Source organism: Haliaeetus leucocephalus, unplaced genomic scaffold (assembly GCF_000737465.1).
Source record: "Haliaeetus leucocephalus isolate CR32 unplaced genomic scaffold, Haliaeetus_leucocephalus-4.0 Scaffold0, whole genome shotgun sequence".
In the NCBI taxonomy this organism is placed as follows: Eukaryota; Metazoa; Chordata; class Aves; order Accipitriformes; family Accipitridae; genus Haliaeetus; species Haliaeetus leucocephalus.
Window position 1 is genome coordinate 19,840,326 of NW_010972436.1, and position 17,971 is coordinate 19,858,296.

The 17,971-nt window shown below is 37.5% G+C and overlaps 1 protein-coding gene across 1 annotated transcript in view; it reads left to right on the forward strand.

Moving 5' to 3' along the window:
- Positions 1-17,971, forward strand: part of PTPRN2 (protein tyrosine phosphatase, receptor type, N polypeptide 2) — a 523,716-nt gene that overhangs the window by 186,154 nt on the left and 319,591 nt on the right. The gene's annotated exons all lie outside the window — the stretch shown is intronic.

Below are 17,971 nucleotides of genomic sequence, written 5' to 3' on the forward strand. Positions count from 1 at the left end.
GAATTGCAATGGTTTTATTCCCATAAATCCCTCAGGTGCATCATTCTTAACTGCCCCATATTTCTGAGACTGCATCCTTTGACTGGTATACGATTCTGCTCATGTTAAAAATGAGTTGACTGAATGCCTTAGAAAAAAAAAAAATTGTATTTAGCATCGTGCCAACTAATTACAGTAGCTGCCTTGCAGCTCAGTGTTGAATTGGAGTTGTCCTTCTGTGCACGGACCCAATCAGTCATGGTCAGTATTGTGTCAGCTAACTCAATTCTTTGTAATCAAATTTAAACGTAAGAGTGGATTTCATCTCCCCTAACTCAGGTGTCTGTCTTTTAGGTATTTTAAGTGTAAGCTAGTCAACCTCAGCTCCCTTTACAATCAGTTGAATGTAATAAGTGCTTCCAGAGGGTAATTCATTTCATCCCATGAGAGGTGGCTGTCTCATCTGTATCTCCTATATCTCATCTATCTCATACATGTCTATCACACTTATGATTGGTGTCTAAGATAGGTCGAGTATATATCATTCCCTTGAGGGTCCCGTTATTCTCCATTAACTCCAACACTAGCCTTGCTTAAATTTAGGGCCAACCAAGACCTCCCGATGAAAGCAAATCCCTTGGATCTCGCTCAAGCACCTTTAGAGAGCATTTCAGAATTAATATGGGCTTAGAAATCTGTGGCTGAGGAGTGGGCAGCATCTTTTGGAACAAAGTATTTCTGCCTTCCCTTGTGCAAAGAAGACGGGATGTAAGTCATTAACAGCGCGGTCTGGTGACAGTTTGGGCACTGAGCAATACCTTGTGTGGCTGCCAAATGCTGCTTCCAAAAAGTGCTGGTTTCTCACGGCCCTGTGTCATCTCTGCCCTCCCCATGCTGGTATCTTAGGTGCTTGGGTCACCTCAAAGGGCATGTGCTGCTGTATTTAGTCAAAAGAATAAATAAGTGGAAGAAAAGGGAAAAGGGTAACATTTTGTTCGCCATGGCTTTTTAAAATTATACCTGCTCAACCTGTACTTCTGTCTATGCTCATGTCATAACATCAGGGATGACTGTGAGGGAGTGAAAATGCTCTTCAAGAGCTGTGTAACCCTATTTATGACACCAGATTTCTTAACATATGGAAGGGCTTGATCTTGGATTGCTTGAGTCTTAGGATACTTCCAGCCCTATGTAGTCGAGCTGTGACTCTCTCCATTCAACCAGGATGTTATTGAATTGTTAACAAAGTTCATAATTGCAAATTTCCTGGAAGACATTGACCTTCTGAGCAGCACAACTATGACATATGTTTTGAATTTTAAGCATAGTTTTTATTTATGAAAGCCCATACTCTTTATTAAGGAAATGTGGGGTTCTTCCAGTCCTTTAAAAATTAAGGAAAACAGTCTGAGGGTAGAAATAACAGACATTAGTACATACTTGGAGATGTACTTGGTGGTGGTTAGGTACGTCACAGTATTCACCTGCATACGTCTGCTTTTATGTTACATCATTACAGTATTCCTTAGTTTCAATGGCTTTTTAATTCTGAGCACCCTGGATGTTCAATAGGAGATGCAAGTCATTTTGTCATGGTTTATTCTACTTCAGTGCACATCTAGCTTCTTCTAAGAGCAAACTCCATTCACTTAAAAATAATTAAGTAGTACACTTAATAACATTCTTCCTTTCAAATTCTAAAAAAACTCAAACAAAAGCTGAGCTATCCTCACAGAAATGACTGTCGCAGTTTCAGTGCTTCTGTAGCAGTCTTTGGCTTTGACTCTACTCCAAGGAGGCTGCCATTTTTTGGTAAGAAGTGACAGTGTGTGATGGAAGTAAAGTCACCAGTTCGCACATCAATGCATGAGAACAGCAGGCCTTTTTGAAAGATGTTTTCTGGTAGGTTGCAATTGATACTGAAATTAATTTCTTTTAAAGGCTAGCTTGTTTCTGATATAAACCGTCACTTCATTTTACTGTTCTCCCCCACCCTGTCTTCCTCTCCACCTCTGCAGAAGCTCTTTGGAGCATCTCTGAGTGTTCTTTCAGAAGCCACTGGGTTTATAGAATTGTCTAATATAGATAAATAATGCTGTTTCCTACACAAACTGCGCATGTGTAACTAAATCTCTGTCTAACTTGCTGAACAAGAACACCAAAACACAACAGTGAAGCTTGAAACCCGAAACACACACATTCCTAAAATTCCCCTCTCAGCCTGCTCCTTATTGCTGGTAAAGGCTTTTGTGGTTTTCGAACAGAAACAATCCTTATTTTGTCCTTTTCTGACAACATTTATAGCAATAAAGCAAGGACATCCTTTCAGGGATTAACTAGACTGTAATTTAAGTTTCTGCTTGTCATCACACCGTAGCCTTCCTATCATGTTTGTTTGTCCTTTTAGGAGAAACTTTGACTTGCCTATGCCCTTTCCTGGATATTGAAGAAAATTTGGGCACAAGGCACGCTGCCAAAGAAAACTGTTCTTACTTCATTACCAACCTGCTGGAGGAGAACATCTAGGCTAGCCTGTGTTAGGGAGACCCTCTGGAGGTCTCATGTAGGCACATGATGGCTAAAAACCCCTTGGAGGTATAATCACTTCAATATTTCCTGCACACAGCCCAGTCCATTTCACCTTGTATTATTAGATCAAGTTATTAGGTCAAATGTATTTTGGCACAAGATGAGGGGAGCCATTTGCTTAGGCAATGGGGAAAGTTCCAACACATCTATTAACAGATTTCTAGTCTTGTTATTGCAAGATACATTCAGGATGTGTAGCAGTGGAGCTGCTTGAAACAATCATCATTATTCCCTTGTGATTAATTAATTAATTAATTTCTTCCTTGGGAAGTATATATCTCTCTTATGTTCATCTCTGCGAGAGGATTACCAACATGTTTTAGCCTTGCCTTGCCTTTTGTTGAAACCATAACCTCACTGCAGTTTGGACTTGGTAAAAAAAAAAGAAAAGAAAAAACATTTAATTTGGCGAGGGAGGTAAAGTGATGTTCTACTTGGAAGAGGATATTTCAGCATACGTAATTGTATCAGCCATTAAACTTAGACTATTAGCCTCCTCAAGCATGCAATTAATGTCTTCTCCTTTTTATTTGTGCTACTTCCTAATCAAATAATCTACTATGTTATTAAACAGTCTTTTTTGTTATTTTAAGAGTAATCTAGATTTTAGTTTTGTTATGAAAAACTTCAAGAAATCCCATTTTGGACATGTCTTAGTTAGCAGCTTTAAATGTCATTGCCTTTAAAAAATAAGGAAAAAGCCATATGCTCCTAAATCACAGATGTGGTTTTTTTCACTTTTACTTGATTTGATTTTCAATTTTTCAGTATTTTCCTATGATTTTTCTCAGCTTTAATAGAGGGAATTTTACATGCATTGTTGAATTGTGACTGAGTTATTTCCCTATTACCGACAAACAGAGTCTGAAAGTCACCAGCTGAAAAATTTATACATTCTCAGAAAAATACACAGTATGACTTTTATGGCACTGATTGTTAAAAGAAACAAATTATACAGCTTTATTAACAAGTGAAAGATGTTTTCCTCTAATGAAGTGGGGGGTTTTTTTGGACATTCTCTTTTACATACAGTAAGCTAAATCTTGATTGTCGATAAACTGAAATGATATATTTTTAAGCCACAGGATATGGAATTTCACGCTGCTTTGAAAAAAAATCTCCTTTAGAAAAACGTCTATGTATGCTTCCTTCTCACAGCATATATGTATACTCTTTTAGTCTGTATAATAGTGGATTTTTTCCTCTCAATAAATCAAAATCAAATCATTTTTCATGAAGTATAATTACTGATATATTCCACCATTTTTACAATACTTGATGATACGATCTAAGAGAAGATCAAATACCAACTTTCACTCACACAACTTGCATGGGACAAGTTACTTTATTTTCTCAGAATTTTCCATGCAGTCACATCTTCTCTAGTTTATAATGTACGTGAAAGGTCTCTGGAGCACTGTTTGGCTATCGTTAGATGAAGGAAGTGTTTAGATGTAACAGATTTTTTTGTTGTATGATATAATCTGAATAACTAGTTGTACTCAAAGGAGCTGTCAACCAAAATGCTAATGATTTGAGAATGTTCTTCTGTCTTTCGACTTCTGTCTCTTCTTTCCACAGGCTTGATCCTGAGGTATCTTATGGGAGGAGAGGAGGGGGCATTTCATGCAGGCCTTGGGTCAGAAAGATACATAGATGTGGATGTATAGATATAAGTGCCTACATTTGACCTGTGTGTGTAAGCACTCATTATAGTGATGGTGGGATTCATTTGCCTGATGGAGACATCTGAGGCCACTGGAAGTGCTGTAGCTGTCTTAAGATACTTGCCTGGGACTTCACTTAGGGGGGGTCTACATCCTTTCTGGAGACCAGGTGGGGTAACCAACAGCACTTAGAAGGGCACTAGACATTTAGGTATTGAAGTCTTGCTCCAGGTTTCTTGTCAATCTGCAGTCAGCAGAGCCGAGACAGCAATTCAGCTGAGCAAGAGTAGGTGGCTGATTCAGGGAGATCTGAATAGCCCTCCTAACTGTATTAGCTTCGGCCTTTATTAACTACATTGGGAGCTTAGGCAACCAACTGATATGTAGCATGTCTGTGCAGGCACTTAGGCTTAGATGTCTTAATTTGAGAGCTGAATTCTGCCCATAGCTTCCACTGAATTTAATGGCCTGGCACTCTTAATACTTCTCAGTTCTAAGCACCAAAAGAGCTGGCAGTGTTTATTAAGTGTAGGTCTTGCTTGACTTTTCTGCAGAAACTGTGTAAGATGCCCTTCAGATTACAAGTTAGTATCAAACCAAACTCGGGGAAAGAAGGTAATTTTTTTTTTCTTTTTAAATAAGAACTTGTCTATAGCTTTCTGTTAATAATTAAAACATCGGTAGCTGCTTGGTGTTACTAGTGATAAATTTTCATAAAGGGATATGTTTCATTTTTAGGAAGTATAGTATAAAAGAAGTAAAAAGTTTCCTACAGGTGATTTTTTTCTTTGATTGTCCAGTAACAATTTTTTGTACTTTTATTAAGCATCTATACCTGGCTTCCAGCAAAGATAAAATAAAAGGGTAGGCAGTCAATTTGAATTCACAGTTTTCTCCTTGCTGTAGCATTTGAAAATTTTGCATCACTTATCACTGTCAGTATTATAACACCATCCCTTTGACAGCAATTAGAGCTATAACAATAAATTTCTGTTTTCAATTTCTTTTAGAACATTCACAATTCAGATTGCTATTAATATAGATGGCAGATTGTGACGTAGATTCAAACTTGTTAAAAACTTTTCTTCACTTTTAGGATAAAAATTAAACTGCATTTAATTCTGCCAATATTAAATCTGGCAAAGAAACATTCTAAATTGCTGATTTTAGATACCGGAAAATGCAGAAATCTGTTCTAAATTTTTTATATATTAAATGAAGTAACAGAACCAGTATATGGATTTAATAACAACCACAGATAGATTTATTTTAGATTAAATGAGACCTGTGCTTTTTGTAATGTCAATAAACAAGATGTCATTTCATTGTCCTGATATTTCTATTATTTCACTATTTCAAAACCCTAGATTTATTTTGAAATGCTCCTCAATCGCATTTCTTATTTCAGACTCTTACTTGAGTTATGTAGTTCATCTTTCCATACTAGAACATACAGAAGATTGAGACACTGCAGTGGTAATAAGCACATGCAATTTGATACATTATCGCACTCTTAGGAGACACACCATTACTCTGCAGAAAATATCTCCATGCTGTGTATTGTTCCTCCCATTGCTCTTCTGGTTTGTGTGAAATCAGAAGCAGATGATATGGATCAAATTAACCACGTGTTTATTTACATGTGGGACATCATTAAAGTCAAGGCTGAGGTGGCGTCTTGTTTTCCTTCCATGCTCAGTGGTAGCCTAATAGAATTTTCCATTGAAGTCATTGAAAAGACTTGATTTCACCTGGAATTGTTTGCAACTGTCAAATGTATCTAGTCATAGATACATGGCTTTTTGTCTTTTGCTGTACAACTACTCGCTACTTTCCTGACGTGTTGATTCCCTCTGGCCTGTACTACAAACCACAATGCAAATCTGTATAATCAGTCTTCATGATTAATTTCTATAGAAGAAATCTCAGTCTCCTCTCAGAAATGCACTTGGTCAGGATGAAGATATGATTTCATTGTTTTCTCTGCCTCAGGGAGTTTGAACCCATCTCCTTAATCATGATGCTGGTAAAGTATTGGGAGGAGATTCTCAGCATTTCCTCCAGAAGCTGTTACACTTTGCATGGAATAATTGAGCCTTCACTGACCTAGCGTGCACGAGAGCAAAGCGAACACTGCGCTGTAGCCTACTATGTGGGCGCTCCTCAGGAGTTTGATGACTCAGCTCTGAGTCCTTCCTTCGTTGTGTATTTAATGTAAATTAGTGAACTATTCACTGGAGAAAGAATTGAAACTGGGGTCTTCCCTTTGGTGGTTAAGAACAGTAGCTACAACATTCCCTTTGGGAGTCCAGTCCTTTATGATTGACTTCAATATTTTTTCCACTTTGGGGGGATTAATTTGATCTATCTGACAACAGTGTAATTTCTTTTACTGTTTCATAATGTGTGCTAGCATGAATGCGTCTTTAGAGGTTTTGGTTGGAACCATATCGTCCACGCTTCATAGGGGGTGCACTTTGCTTATTTGTTTTTCCGTTGCAAGGAAGGTCAAAAAGTAATGAATAAATGTCAAGAAAGATCACTTATGAGAAGTGGATGGTGTGCATAATAAACATTAGCACATGTTTAACAAAAAATTTCCTCCAGTAGAAGTCATTCCCATATTAATTTAATCCTGCTGTCTAAGATAATACAATCTCTTTGAAACAGTCTCGATTCTTAGTGCATAGGGACCTTTGCTGGATCAGAGGCCAAATTTCCATTACCTGATGAGCTAATCTGACGTGACAGCCTCATATGCAGATGGGGAATCTCTTGTCAATAGTTTTCTTCAGAGACAAAGAGAGACAAATGTCTATATTCATTCTCTCACTTCATGCATGAGTAACATTACCTTTCTGTCTCCCTTTCGCTCTATTCAGGTAGTCATTGAGAATTTAAATATAAGCTTTTGTGTTTCTGAGTTAGCTTATGCATGCAAAGCTGTTTACAGAAGACTGGCATCCTTGTCTGTTTGTTTAAGTACAGTATGTATTTTGACATGTAAATTTACGTGAGGCATATTTAATCAGTCACAATGATATGCTAATTGGATTCCTGTATGAACTGCATAAAAACAGCATCTGAAAAAAAAATTATGAAGGGAACTTATTACCAGCTGAGACACTTTCTAATCAGTATTATGCGTCATCAAAATGCACAAAGATAAAAGTGATAGATTTTCAGGACCTTTTTTACCGATAGAGAAAATACGAACTAAAAAAAATTAAATGTCTTTCTCCAAAGGAGCAGCCTGAAAGTTAGAAAACAGCAACTGAAATCCATAAATTAGAATGCCAAAAATCTCTGAAATGCCTCTGCAGGTTTTGGATGTTGTTCGCTGACATAATTTGTGTTCTGATAAGGTTATAGGTTGATCTTGTCTCCAAAAGAGCAGTGACATTTAGACTTCAGCTCTGTCTGCCCTGGGGATTTGCTCAAGTATTTTGAATATAGGTTTGTTTAATATATATTTTTATAAGCAAATCTCTAACTTGGGCAGGTGCAAGTGGTTCACTCTCAAGCAAAAGCAAACCATGCCAGTGTAAACCAGCTACTATATATGCACATGTATAAACGTACAACACTCTCCCATTCCTGTTCTGGTCATGTACCACTGATCCCTGATTTTCCCCTGTAATGAAAGTTTTAAAGCTGATAGTCTTTATCCATTTTTTTTTTAGAGTACTCTAGGATCTGTTATTTGGTGATCACGTTGGACTACTTCTCATTCTAATTCCTCTTCTGTGGATGGCTATACTTATGTGTTTTCTAGCATACCACAACGTATGAATAAGTTTAGCACGCTTAGGTTCCTTGACTAGTCGACTACTCATTTTAAGGCTATACTGAAAATAATCTTAGTTTCTAATATTTTACTTAGATTTTGACTGCACAAGAAACAGACAATTACAAACATCTGTGAGGCCATAGGATCTCCAAATTAAGGGATTTATCTTTGAAGGGAAAGGTAAGCCTTTTCCGCAAATTTAGTCAAAGCAGGGAGTGGGGAAGCAGTGAAAATGATGCAAAACATTTGAATCATGAGCTGGAAGCCACCTACAGCTAGCCAATGGGAAAAATGGACAAATAGAGTATCTCAGTTTTCTTGCCTCAGTAGAGTTTAGCTACCTGGATAGAACTGAAAATTTGGTTTACCGAGGATCCTGGGACTAGAGCTCTTTCTGAGGATAAACAGAAGGGCAGAAGGAAGAAAACATAATGATTCTCCTCCAAGAAGTGGTTACTCAAGAGTCCACACATATCATACCTTGGTGAGATTGGAAACCACAATTTTCCCAGCCTTGAAGCTTACTCTGAAGAGGAGGCTACTGGGCATTTGCAGGTGAAAAGAAGGGGTAAGGAAAAGGTCTTTCCTATCCCTGCTGTAGAAACCTGCCCCACATGTGTCTGAGAGCTGAGCAGCTCTGGCTCCAGCAGTGACCAGCCTGACGGCAGCCAGGCACTGGTCTGGTGGCTGGGGCTCTGAGGGGAGAACAGGAAAGACTTCAGAAATTTGATTATTCTTTTGCGCTATGTTTGCACCTTTCGGTGGTGGTAGAGCGTAACAATATAGAGACACTCTGGAAGGAAGGGATCTTTTTTCTCCACTCTTGGGTGCCCTAACTACTAAACTGGGAGGGAACATGAGATTTGAATGTACTTGTGGTTCCTCCCACATCCAGTCTTATATTCATACTGCAAGTAATTTATGTACATGAATGTTGGATCAGACTTTAATATACATTTCAGTTCAGCTGAATGTACATGCAGCCTTTGTAGTAATGACCCAGTTATAATTAGAGGGACATTAGGAAGAGCTTTTCCATATATACTTCTAAAAGAGAAGAAGGAAGAGAGTTGGCACCTCTGTGCTTTTGTTTTGTTCAGGGAACCACACTTAGTTCTTTCTGGCAATAGCCGATACAAGAATAAATATTTATGTGTATGTTGTAATTGTTCACCATAAAATTTTTATTTTCTTCTTGTTGCCTTTATTTTCTCTTTATTCGTACGTGTGTTAGGAAAATAAAAGCCTGTTTGAAATATAAAATAGGGAAGTAATCGGTTTAATTGGTTAAGATAAAGTATTTTAAAAGTTACCTGCTTAAGCTGATGTGAATTTCACTGTAGACACTATTATTTTGTTTACAGTAGCTCAATTGTTTGCTTTTTCTCGGCTGAGGCCAGACGAACCGAGAAGACAATAAGTGTATGGTGGTCTCCTCACAATCTTCCACATATTAAACTCAATCAGTTTGACACACACCTTTAATTTAACCAGTGCCATTTGTGTGACCTTAGTGAAGTCCCTTAGATCTTCCTTTAAGTGGGAAAAATAACAGAAGGCCTAACACAGAGAGAAAGTTTTTTGAGCTTTGATAAAGTTTGCAAAGAGCTGTGCGGTCTCAGAGAAGAGTTCTGAAACTGCATAACACGTAGGGTGATGAAAAACACATCTCCGCTTGCACAGCTACTTAATATCCATTTTTTTCATATTTTTATTTCATATTCCTCACTGTCTGTCAGCAATGTTAGTAAATAGTTACATTTCTTTACTCGCAGTAGTCTGTATGGTGCTCCTGCCCCTGTGTATCAGCCTTCTTAGGAGGCAAGAAAGTATGCATTTCTTCTGCATGCCACAGAGTGTGGGGAAGGTTTACTGCACAATTTAATATTTTGTGGTGAAGATTCTGGATCTCCTTCAGCATAGGCGAAGGCAAAATATGTGTGCGTTTTTTCCCTTGAAATGTGAGGATGCATAAGGTATGGAAAATTGCACATCATGTGTGCATGTATAATGTATGAAAAATATATTTTACTATTTGGATCTTACTGAGATTTCCACACCGTGGTAATAGCACAAGATTGCTCAGGCTTCTACGTATTCAACATCCCTGCTTTGGCTTCTGCATATTTGTTGCCTGCAACCTTATTAAAATCTCTGTGTATCATGCTATAGTTTTCTGAACTGTGAATAGTATTTTAAATGTTTCCATTGGTATATTGTGTCTAGATAAATGGCATTGATATGTAACAATCTTTTAATGACGTTTGATGTTCTTATTATTCTGTAAATCAATTGTTATATTATCCATAAATGTTTCTCTGTAGAGTCCGCAGTGTCCTTTTACCAAAGGTAATGATTCCCACTAGCTACACCTCCGTGCTAGGTCATAGAGTGCACATAGAATGCTTTGAATTGCAGGTTGTTCCAAAAATGCATGACCAGTTCCCTTCCCTGTGCCTCCAGGAGGTCTCTAGCTGGCTCGCGTTCAGACTCCTTGCAATTCGTGTTTGCCCAGATGAGAAGCTGGCCTTAGCAGGAAGGGTTTCGGTCACCTAGTCTGGGCTGTCTGCAAGAGCAATGGGGATAGATGGAATCCCAGGACTCATCTTCAGTTTAAGTACAAGCCAGAGTACCTAACTATTGACATAAGGAATATATTGCAGATTTGGAAGGAAAGCTGTATCAGGATACAAAATGTGTGAAGGACAGTGTGAGTCCCTTGGTGAATTTTTGTGGAGTTTTAGTTTCAAGTTTTTATATGTTAAAGAAAGCTGACAGTCAAATCAGATTAGCACATCATGCAAAGCCGTGTTGGTGAGTTATGACTGAAATTCCAGTTCTACATAGGAAAAGGAATACAGAACACAGAATAAAACCAAAAAAAATTATATAAACGAGTAATAAAATATGCAATACAGTAAGGGAAATATGATAGACTTACAATGGATACAGTGACATGCTGAGTGAGATTAGAAAGGCTGTGTCCTGTCTGGATGACTTGCCACATCTATGGTTTTTGCCCCATTGACGACTGTTTGATGGAACCAGGCAGTCAGGTAACCTGTGAGAAGTAGCAGCTTGGTCCTGAGCACTGGTGAAAGACTTGATTGAAAATGTTTCTCTCAATAAACTGCGCTGTAACAGAAACAACATTTTACTTAGATTCAACATGCCAGCACATGCATAAAAATCCACTATTCTTGTGCTTAATTGAAAAAACAGAAAATCCAGTAAGTAGGAAGAAATATAGCTAAAAATATACTAATACGGCTGTGAAAAATGTTATATATGTTCAAGTTCTATGGAGATCATTTAAAGACATCATATTAGGAACTCCAGCCAAATTCATGCCATGTCGTAGAAAAACTTGAGGAAGACTAAAATCAAGCAAACATGGTAAAACAGGATGAAAATGGAAGTTACTAGAAGATATGTCAAGAAATCTGAGGTATGTTCAAGAGAGAAAAGTAGAAAAGATTATAATGGTAAGTGAAGTATAAAAATGTAGTCAAGTAGGCAAAAAATTCAGGCAAGCAACTTGCAAAATTCTTAAAAACTATTAATAAATCATTTTCAAATTAACTGGGGGCAGGAAGCCTTTTGTAGAGTCCATACGATCAAAGGTGGTGAAAAACAGCTTCAAGAAAAGGACAACATAGTGAAAAAAAAAAGTTAGTTTTATAAAGCTATAATCACTGTCCAAGTATTTAGCAAGGTTTCTATGAAAGAACCCTTCTTTATGGGAAACACATCAGACAATGTCTGAAATTGAATCTATGGGACAAATAGATGAAATGAAGAGGAGTAAGTCACCATGGCCAGATGATACCTGCTCAAAATCATTCAAACAGCTCTCCAGAATGAAATAGCTGAGGCATTAGGTGTAATGGGAAAGCCTCATCCTAACAGACTGGAAGATGGTAAATGTAAAATTAGTTTGTAGAAAAAGCCACAGAGAAGTTTGACAGAAATGACAAATCACTAAACCAATGTCTATATTGGATAAATTGGTATAAATTATTCTAAGTACTAAATTAGTGGACACATGGGGGTGTATGGCATATTAGGAACGGCTCAACTTTTGAAAAGGAAAGTCCTGCCTCCCAACTTCAGGCCCTTGAATTCAGTAATAAGCGTGCGTAGGAGGGAGATACCATTGATATTGTTCCTATGGAGTTCCAAAAGACTTTCAACAATATCTCTTGACAAAGCAGCTAAGTTGCTCTTGGATAATAGGGAGGTCTTCACATGGATAAATAGTAAAAAGAGAGGCAGCAGACGGTAAGAATAAATGTTCCATTTTCACAATGCAGAGATGTCACCAGCTGAATTCCACAGAGGTTTGTGCTCTTCAACAGATTCATAAATGATCTGTAAAAAGGACAGAATAGCCTGCTGATGATTTTGAGATATTCAAGATATTCAAGACAAGGGCTGACTGTGTAACATTGAAGAAGGACGTATGAGTGACTGGGCAATAAATTAGCAGATAAAATTCAATTTTTATAAACGTTGTGTGATACTTAGGGGTGAAAAAACCCTCAGTCCTAATGTTACACATACAGTGATGGACACTGAGCTAACTGTAAGTACTCAGGAATGACATTTGAGGTTATAATATATAGTTCTATGAAAATGCCAGTTCAGTGCTCAATAGCAGCAATGAAAGCAAATTAGATGTTGGGGAAACAAAGAGAGAAAAAACCAGAAAATATCATTATGTCATTGTTACAAAACCATGTTGTACCCGTGTCCCCAAACACATGAAGCTCTGCCCCCCATCCTCTCCAAAAGGTATATTATTATGGGCAAAGATATAGAGAGGTGTGACAGGGAAGATCAAAGGTATGGAACATCTGGTGTGCAGGGAAAGATTAAATAGAATAGGAGTCTGTTTAAAGTGGTATGACTGATGGAAAGTTATGATAGAGGTCTGTAAAATCATGACTGGCATGGAGAAGTTGTGTAGGATTTGAATATTTCTCTCTTCAGAACAGGAACTAGGGGCCATCGATTTTGTTATGTTTTATGTAACAAACAGTCCTTCTAACATTGTATATACAATGTCCTCATTGCTAACTACTGGGAAACAAGCTGACAATAAGCAGGAAGAAGTGACTTTGCAAACAATGCAGAATCAAGCTGACAAAGTCCTTGCCAAAGTTTGTTGTGAATACTAAAGTTTATGTGAATTAAAAAAATCTGATGCACAAATTAGTGTAAGAAAAAAACATTAATTGCTAAAACACAAAACACCACCTCTGGCTCAGAAATGCCCTGGCTTATTTTGCAGCACTGTTCTGGAAGATATTCCTACCAGTCTCCCTTTCTGCTAGGCTTCCCTAGGTATTTAGGATTAGTCATTGTTGGTGACAGGGTTTTAAGCAAATTATTTGTGCCATCAATTGTGTGATCAGGTGGCAGATTTACTGTATTCTGCCTTGCCTTTTTTTTTTTTTTTTTTTTAGTTTTAACCACTTTATTATTGCATTTGGGGCTCTGTTTTTAAGGGATGTTTGCATTTGCAGCTTGATATCATAATAACAATTTAGACTAATTAGTAAGTTCTTAAGTGCTCCTAACAGAATAATTCTATCTTGAATACTATTGGTCCAGATTTATTTCTACTTGATTTTATCTGAAATCAATGAAGTAACAATGGTAATAAAGTCTGCTTTAGGACATTTTTTTTCCTCCATTGGTTTCAAAGACTAAGATGTTACAGAGATGTGAATGTCAAAGCTACATCAAACAAAGTAGCCACAAGGCAGTTATATATTTCCAAATCATCTGACAAGCACATGTGGCAGAGAAAGAGAATGTGCGGAGAACACATTGGAAGATAAACACCATCGAGAAATGGAGAGAAAGGAATTTTGGAGCCTTTCGGTTTGTGCTGGCAGATGGGGCAGAACATTTGTCTTAGGAGACTTAATACAAAAATAGACATTAAAATTATGCTGCTTTTCCTACTTAAGACAAATCATATGCTACCTTTTTTCCAGGGAAAGTATCATATGTTGAAGCAAAAGTAGAATAAATTAGTATTTGGATACACGGTTTTATATGTGGGTTTCCTGGGTGTGAAAATTTCATTTACTCTTCTTTAAAAGGATGATAAAGCTTCCTGAGTGCACCAGCCCTAGTCTCCATAAATCAAAACTTCGGTTTGGTTTGGTTTAATTGGACCATCAGCCAAGGTATTCAGAGAGAAGAGACATGACAACTGAAAGCAATTGGATACTAGTCAAAGGGAGTAATAAAAAGCCCAAGGGTGTAGCTAGGGTTCTGTGGCTCCAAAACAATGAATATTAATTGCTGCAATTTTATTTTAAAATAATATTTAGACTTATAATAGATTTATAAATTTTTGAGCTATAGATTACAGTTTTGTTAAGGATAACACTTGATCTAGTTGTTGTAAAAATGTCAAATTTCTTGTTTGATGCTTATAGCTACTACAAATGAGAGAGTATGGGTGAAAAACATTTTTTCAAAGATCTTTCCTAATTTAAAAAAGTATAGAAAGACCACTGAAGGTCCCTTTACACTGGAAATGAAAGGTTTGTCCTGAAATCCTTGGTGGAATACTTACTTCTGGACTACACTCTGTTGTCTGAGTGGTGGACAAAGAGATCATGTCTCTCCTTGACACTAAAAATTACAACTTACAAAACAATTCTGTTCTTTGGCACTGAGATAAGGGTGCAGAACACAGTTGCCACAGGCAGCAGAAAGGTTACCTTAAAGCTACTGAAGAAAAGCCGCAGAGGCTTCAAGGTAATGTGAAGTTATATGCTGTATTAACTTACTGAAAGAAGTCACAAACACACAGAAAATCTTCCATAAAATCAGGAGTGCCAGAGCTCATGTCTTGGGACTTCCCATAATGAAAACTGACTACCTCTTTAGACTCTAGAGATGTGTGATTTGTGTTTGCATGAATCAGTGTACTAGCCATAACTATTAATAGGTATTTAGTATTCAGGTTTGAAGTGGAGTATACATGGATGTAAGAGAGAGTTTAATTAAGTATGATAAATGTTAATTTGGGGGAGAGCAGATAACAGTGAGCATTCTTGTACAGTAAATACTTTAAATCTTAGTTCAATTTCTGTTTTTATATGTAGAACATTTGGGTTTTATTAACTTTCAGCTGGCTGATTTTATTTTTTCTTATCTTGGGTGAAATACAAACAAAATACCTACTTTAGGTGTTTGAGGGATACACCTGTAGAAAACGTTGCTCTGGGAGAGACAGCAGGAACAAGGCATCATCCCTCCACAGTCACGTCCATACAAGAAGCAACAGCTCCTCGGTGCAAACTGATGCAGAGGGCAATGCCCAGGCTCCCTTATTCTGAGAAGGGGCAAGCCAGGTCTTTCATGTTTCATTCTTGAGGCTTACCACAAGCAGAATTGTTCTGTTTAACCTGGCCTTCATGTTTAATTCCTCTGTTGGTTCATTTTGTGTGTTGGTTCCTGTCCAGACATGGATTAGTGGGCTCTTGGGAAGGTGTTCAAGACCCCAGAATTCAGGCCACCTCCTTCATATGGCTAAATTAGGACAATCTCCTTATGTAGATCTCAGACTGAAGGAAGATTCCCCAGAGGACAATTCGGAGCATTTAAGTTAAGGTGCAGCTCTGAATCACCCTGTGTAGGAGGTTCTTTCTTCCCATTCTCTTACAGAGGACTTTGGAAAATTAGCCTCTTCATACAGGCATCACAAGTTAGATGCCTAAAATTAATGAGTTGTCCAGTGGTGAAATGCATGTTGGTGAGATATGAGACAGCAGTTACTTTCTTCTTTTGAACCTGTTTTTTGCTAATAGACACTCAAAGCTGTTAGCATCTGTTGGGTAATTTTATACAACAAAATTTGAGGTCTTCATATTATTTCCAACAGATGTGTCCACATCCTTCTGACCATTAATACAATGCTGGCACTGCCAGAAAGTTAGAGCAGTTAACCTGAGTGTGCTATTTCTAGCCCATATGTAAGGGTTACAGGAGCACCTCGGCAGGACAACACAGAATTTTGTGCTGCCCCTGCTTGGACTTCACCTCTTCTATTGTATTTCATTCCTAAGTCTTTGTAAAAGCAATCGATGAATAGACTTGTAAAACTTTTTTTTTTCCCTTCCTTTTTAAGGTGAAGCTTCTCTGACCGCATTAATGCAGTATTTCCTGAGTGCTAAAACTGGAAGGCTGCACACTCCCAGGGGTATTGTGTTGTGGCTGGGAACCTGACGTTCCTTCCTTTCATTTAGTTTTAAATTAGAGGCAATGTGAGCCACTTTATGTAAAAGTGTTTTAATTAACAGGACTCAGATGCAGCATCAGAAGTTCTAGTGGAATTAAAAATATATACCTAGGATTTAGTCCTCTAAATAGTAGGTGGTTTAGAGCTACCTAAATTTGTCTAGTGTAATGCAGGCTAGTCCTGTAGTTGCTGCCTTTTTTTTTTTTTTTTTTTTTTTTTACAGTAAGTTATGCTGGGCCATGATAAAAGGATGCCATCGTTTCAATTTGAAACCATGGCAACTAGACGTGGTGATTTGCATGTTTGCATGACAATGTGATCTTGTTATCTCTGGAGATAATGCACATAATATACATAGTGGAACTGCTCTACCTAAATCTACAAAGACGAGTGGAGGAAGGGGAAGGGGATCGCCTCTGCTGCTGCAGGAATCATGTGTAAGAAATGAAGTTATTTTTTCCCCTTTGGTGAATTGGAAGGTCAAGAAAGCTATAAATGTGCATGAGTTCACCTTTTGATTCAATATATTTAAATACTGAACTCAACAACAGCTTCGAGGGACATCATCAGGAAGTAAAAAACTCCTCAAACTCTTCCTTTTCTCTGGATCCTCTGTCCTCACCCATGAAGAAGGTCCCACTAGAAAACGTTTCCTACTGTTGATAGAACTTTCTGCTAAAATGATTGCCAGAGCATACTTGGGGAGAAAATCGAGTAATCGAATATGAAACTGAAATTTTTAGTTTCAGTTTTAAGAGCAGGTTTGAAACCAGCCCTGGCTCTCGCATTCCTGCCTTTGCCTCTATAGCATAACAGAAGCTGTACTAGGTGACTGATTTGATTAATTTATGCTAAAGTCTGGCATATATTTGGCACAACTGACTGCAGAGTAACCTTCAATAGATTAAATCAGCCTTCCCAAATAGGAACCAGAAACTCTCACAGCAGCAATGAATCTCTCTGCCATGAATTCTAAAGACGAATAGCAAAAGCAGGGTATGATTTTTTTTTTTTTTCTCATTAATGGTGGAACAAACAGAAAAAGGTCCCTTGAAAGTTAAAGCTTAGCTACTGCAGAGTGTCCTCATGTATTATGAGTGAGAAACAAAGGAAACTGAGAAACTTCAAAGCTTCCTGTGGCATTCAGAGCTTTCCATCTTCAAAGCACCTCTCTCTTTTGTAGTTCTGCTCTGGGTTTAATTAATACATTTTAAATATTGTTACTGTAAACAGCGTCATCTTTGTTTTCTACCCAGTTCTTTTTCAGAGTAATTTAAATTATTTTATGAAGCTATCTGTCATCTTTATTTAGTGCCTCTTAACCTCTTTTCTTTTACAAATGAGTAGTCACCTCCAGTTGAGATTAAAACAACACTGGAAAGGGGTGTATGTGCATGTGAAGCAGTCCAGAAAAAAAATTTGTTTTGCCTGCCTTTTATCTACATTCTCTAAAGTAAAAATAGACATAACCCTCTCAGTTCATGTATTATCAATATTTTAATATTTTAAGATGGGAAAGAGAGATTTAGAAGATATAATGTATCTTTTTTTCCTTTAGAAAGCTAATTCTAGACAACTGCATGAGAAAAAAAAGTGTGAAAATTACACATCTGCATACTTGAAGTCTTACTTTTTTGTTCATGCTGTCATGAAATTATTTCACATGTATTTTGTCGATTT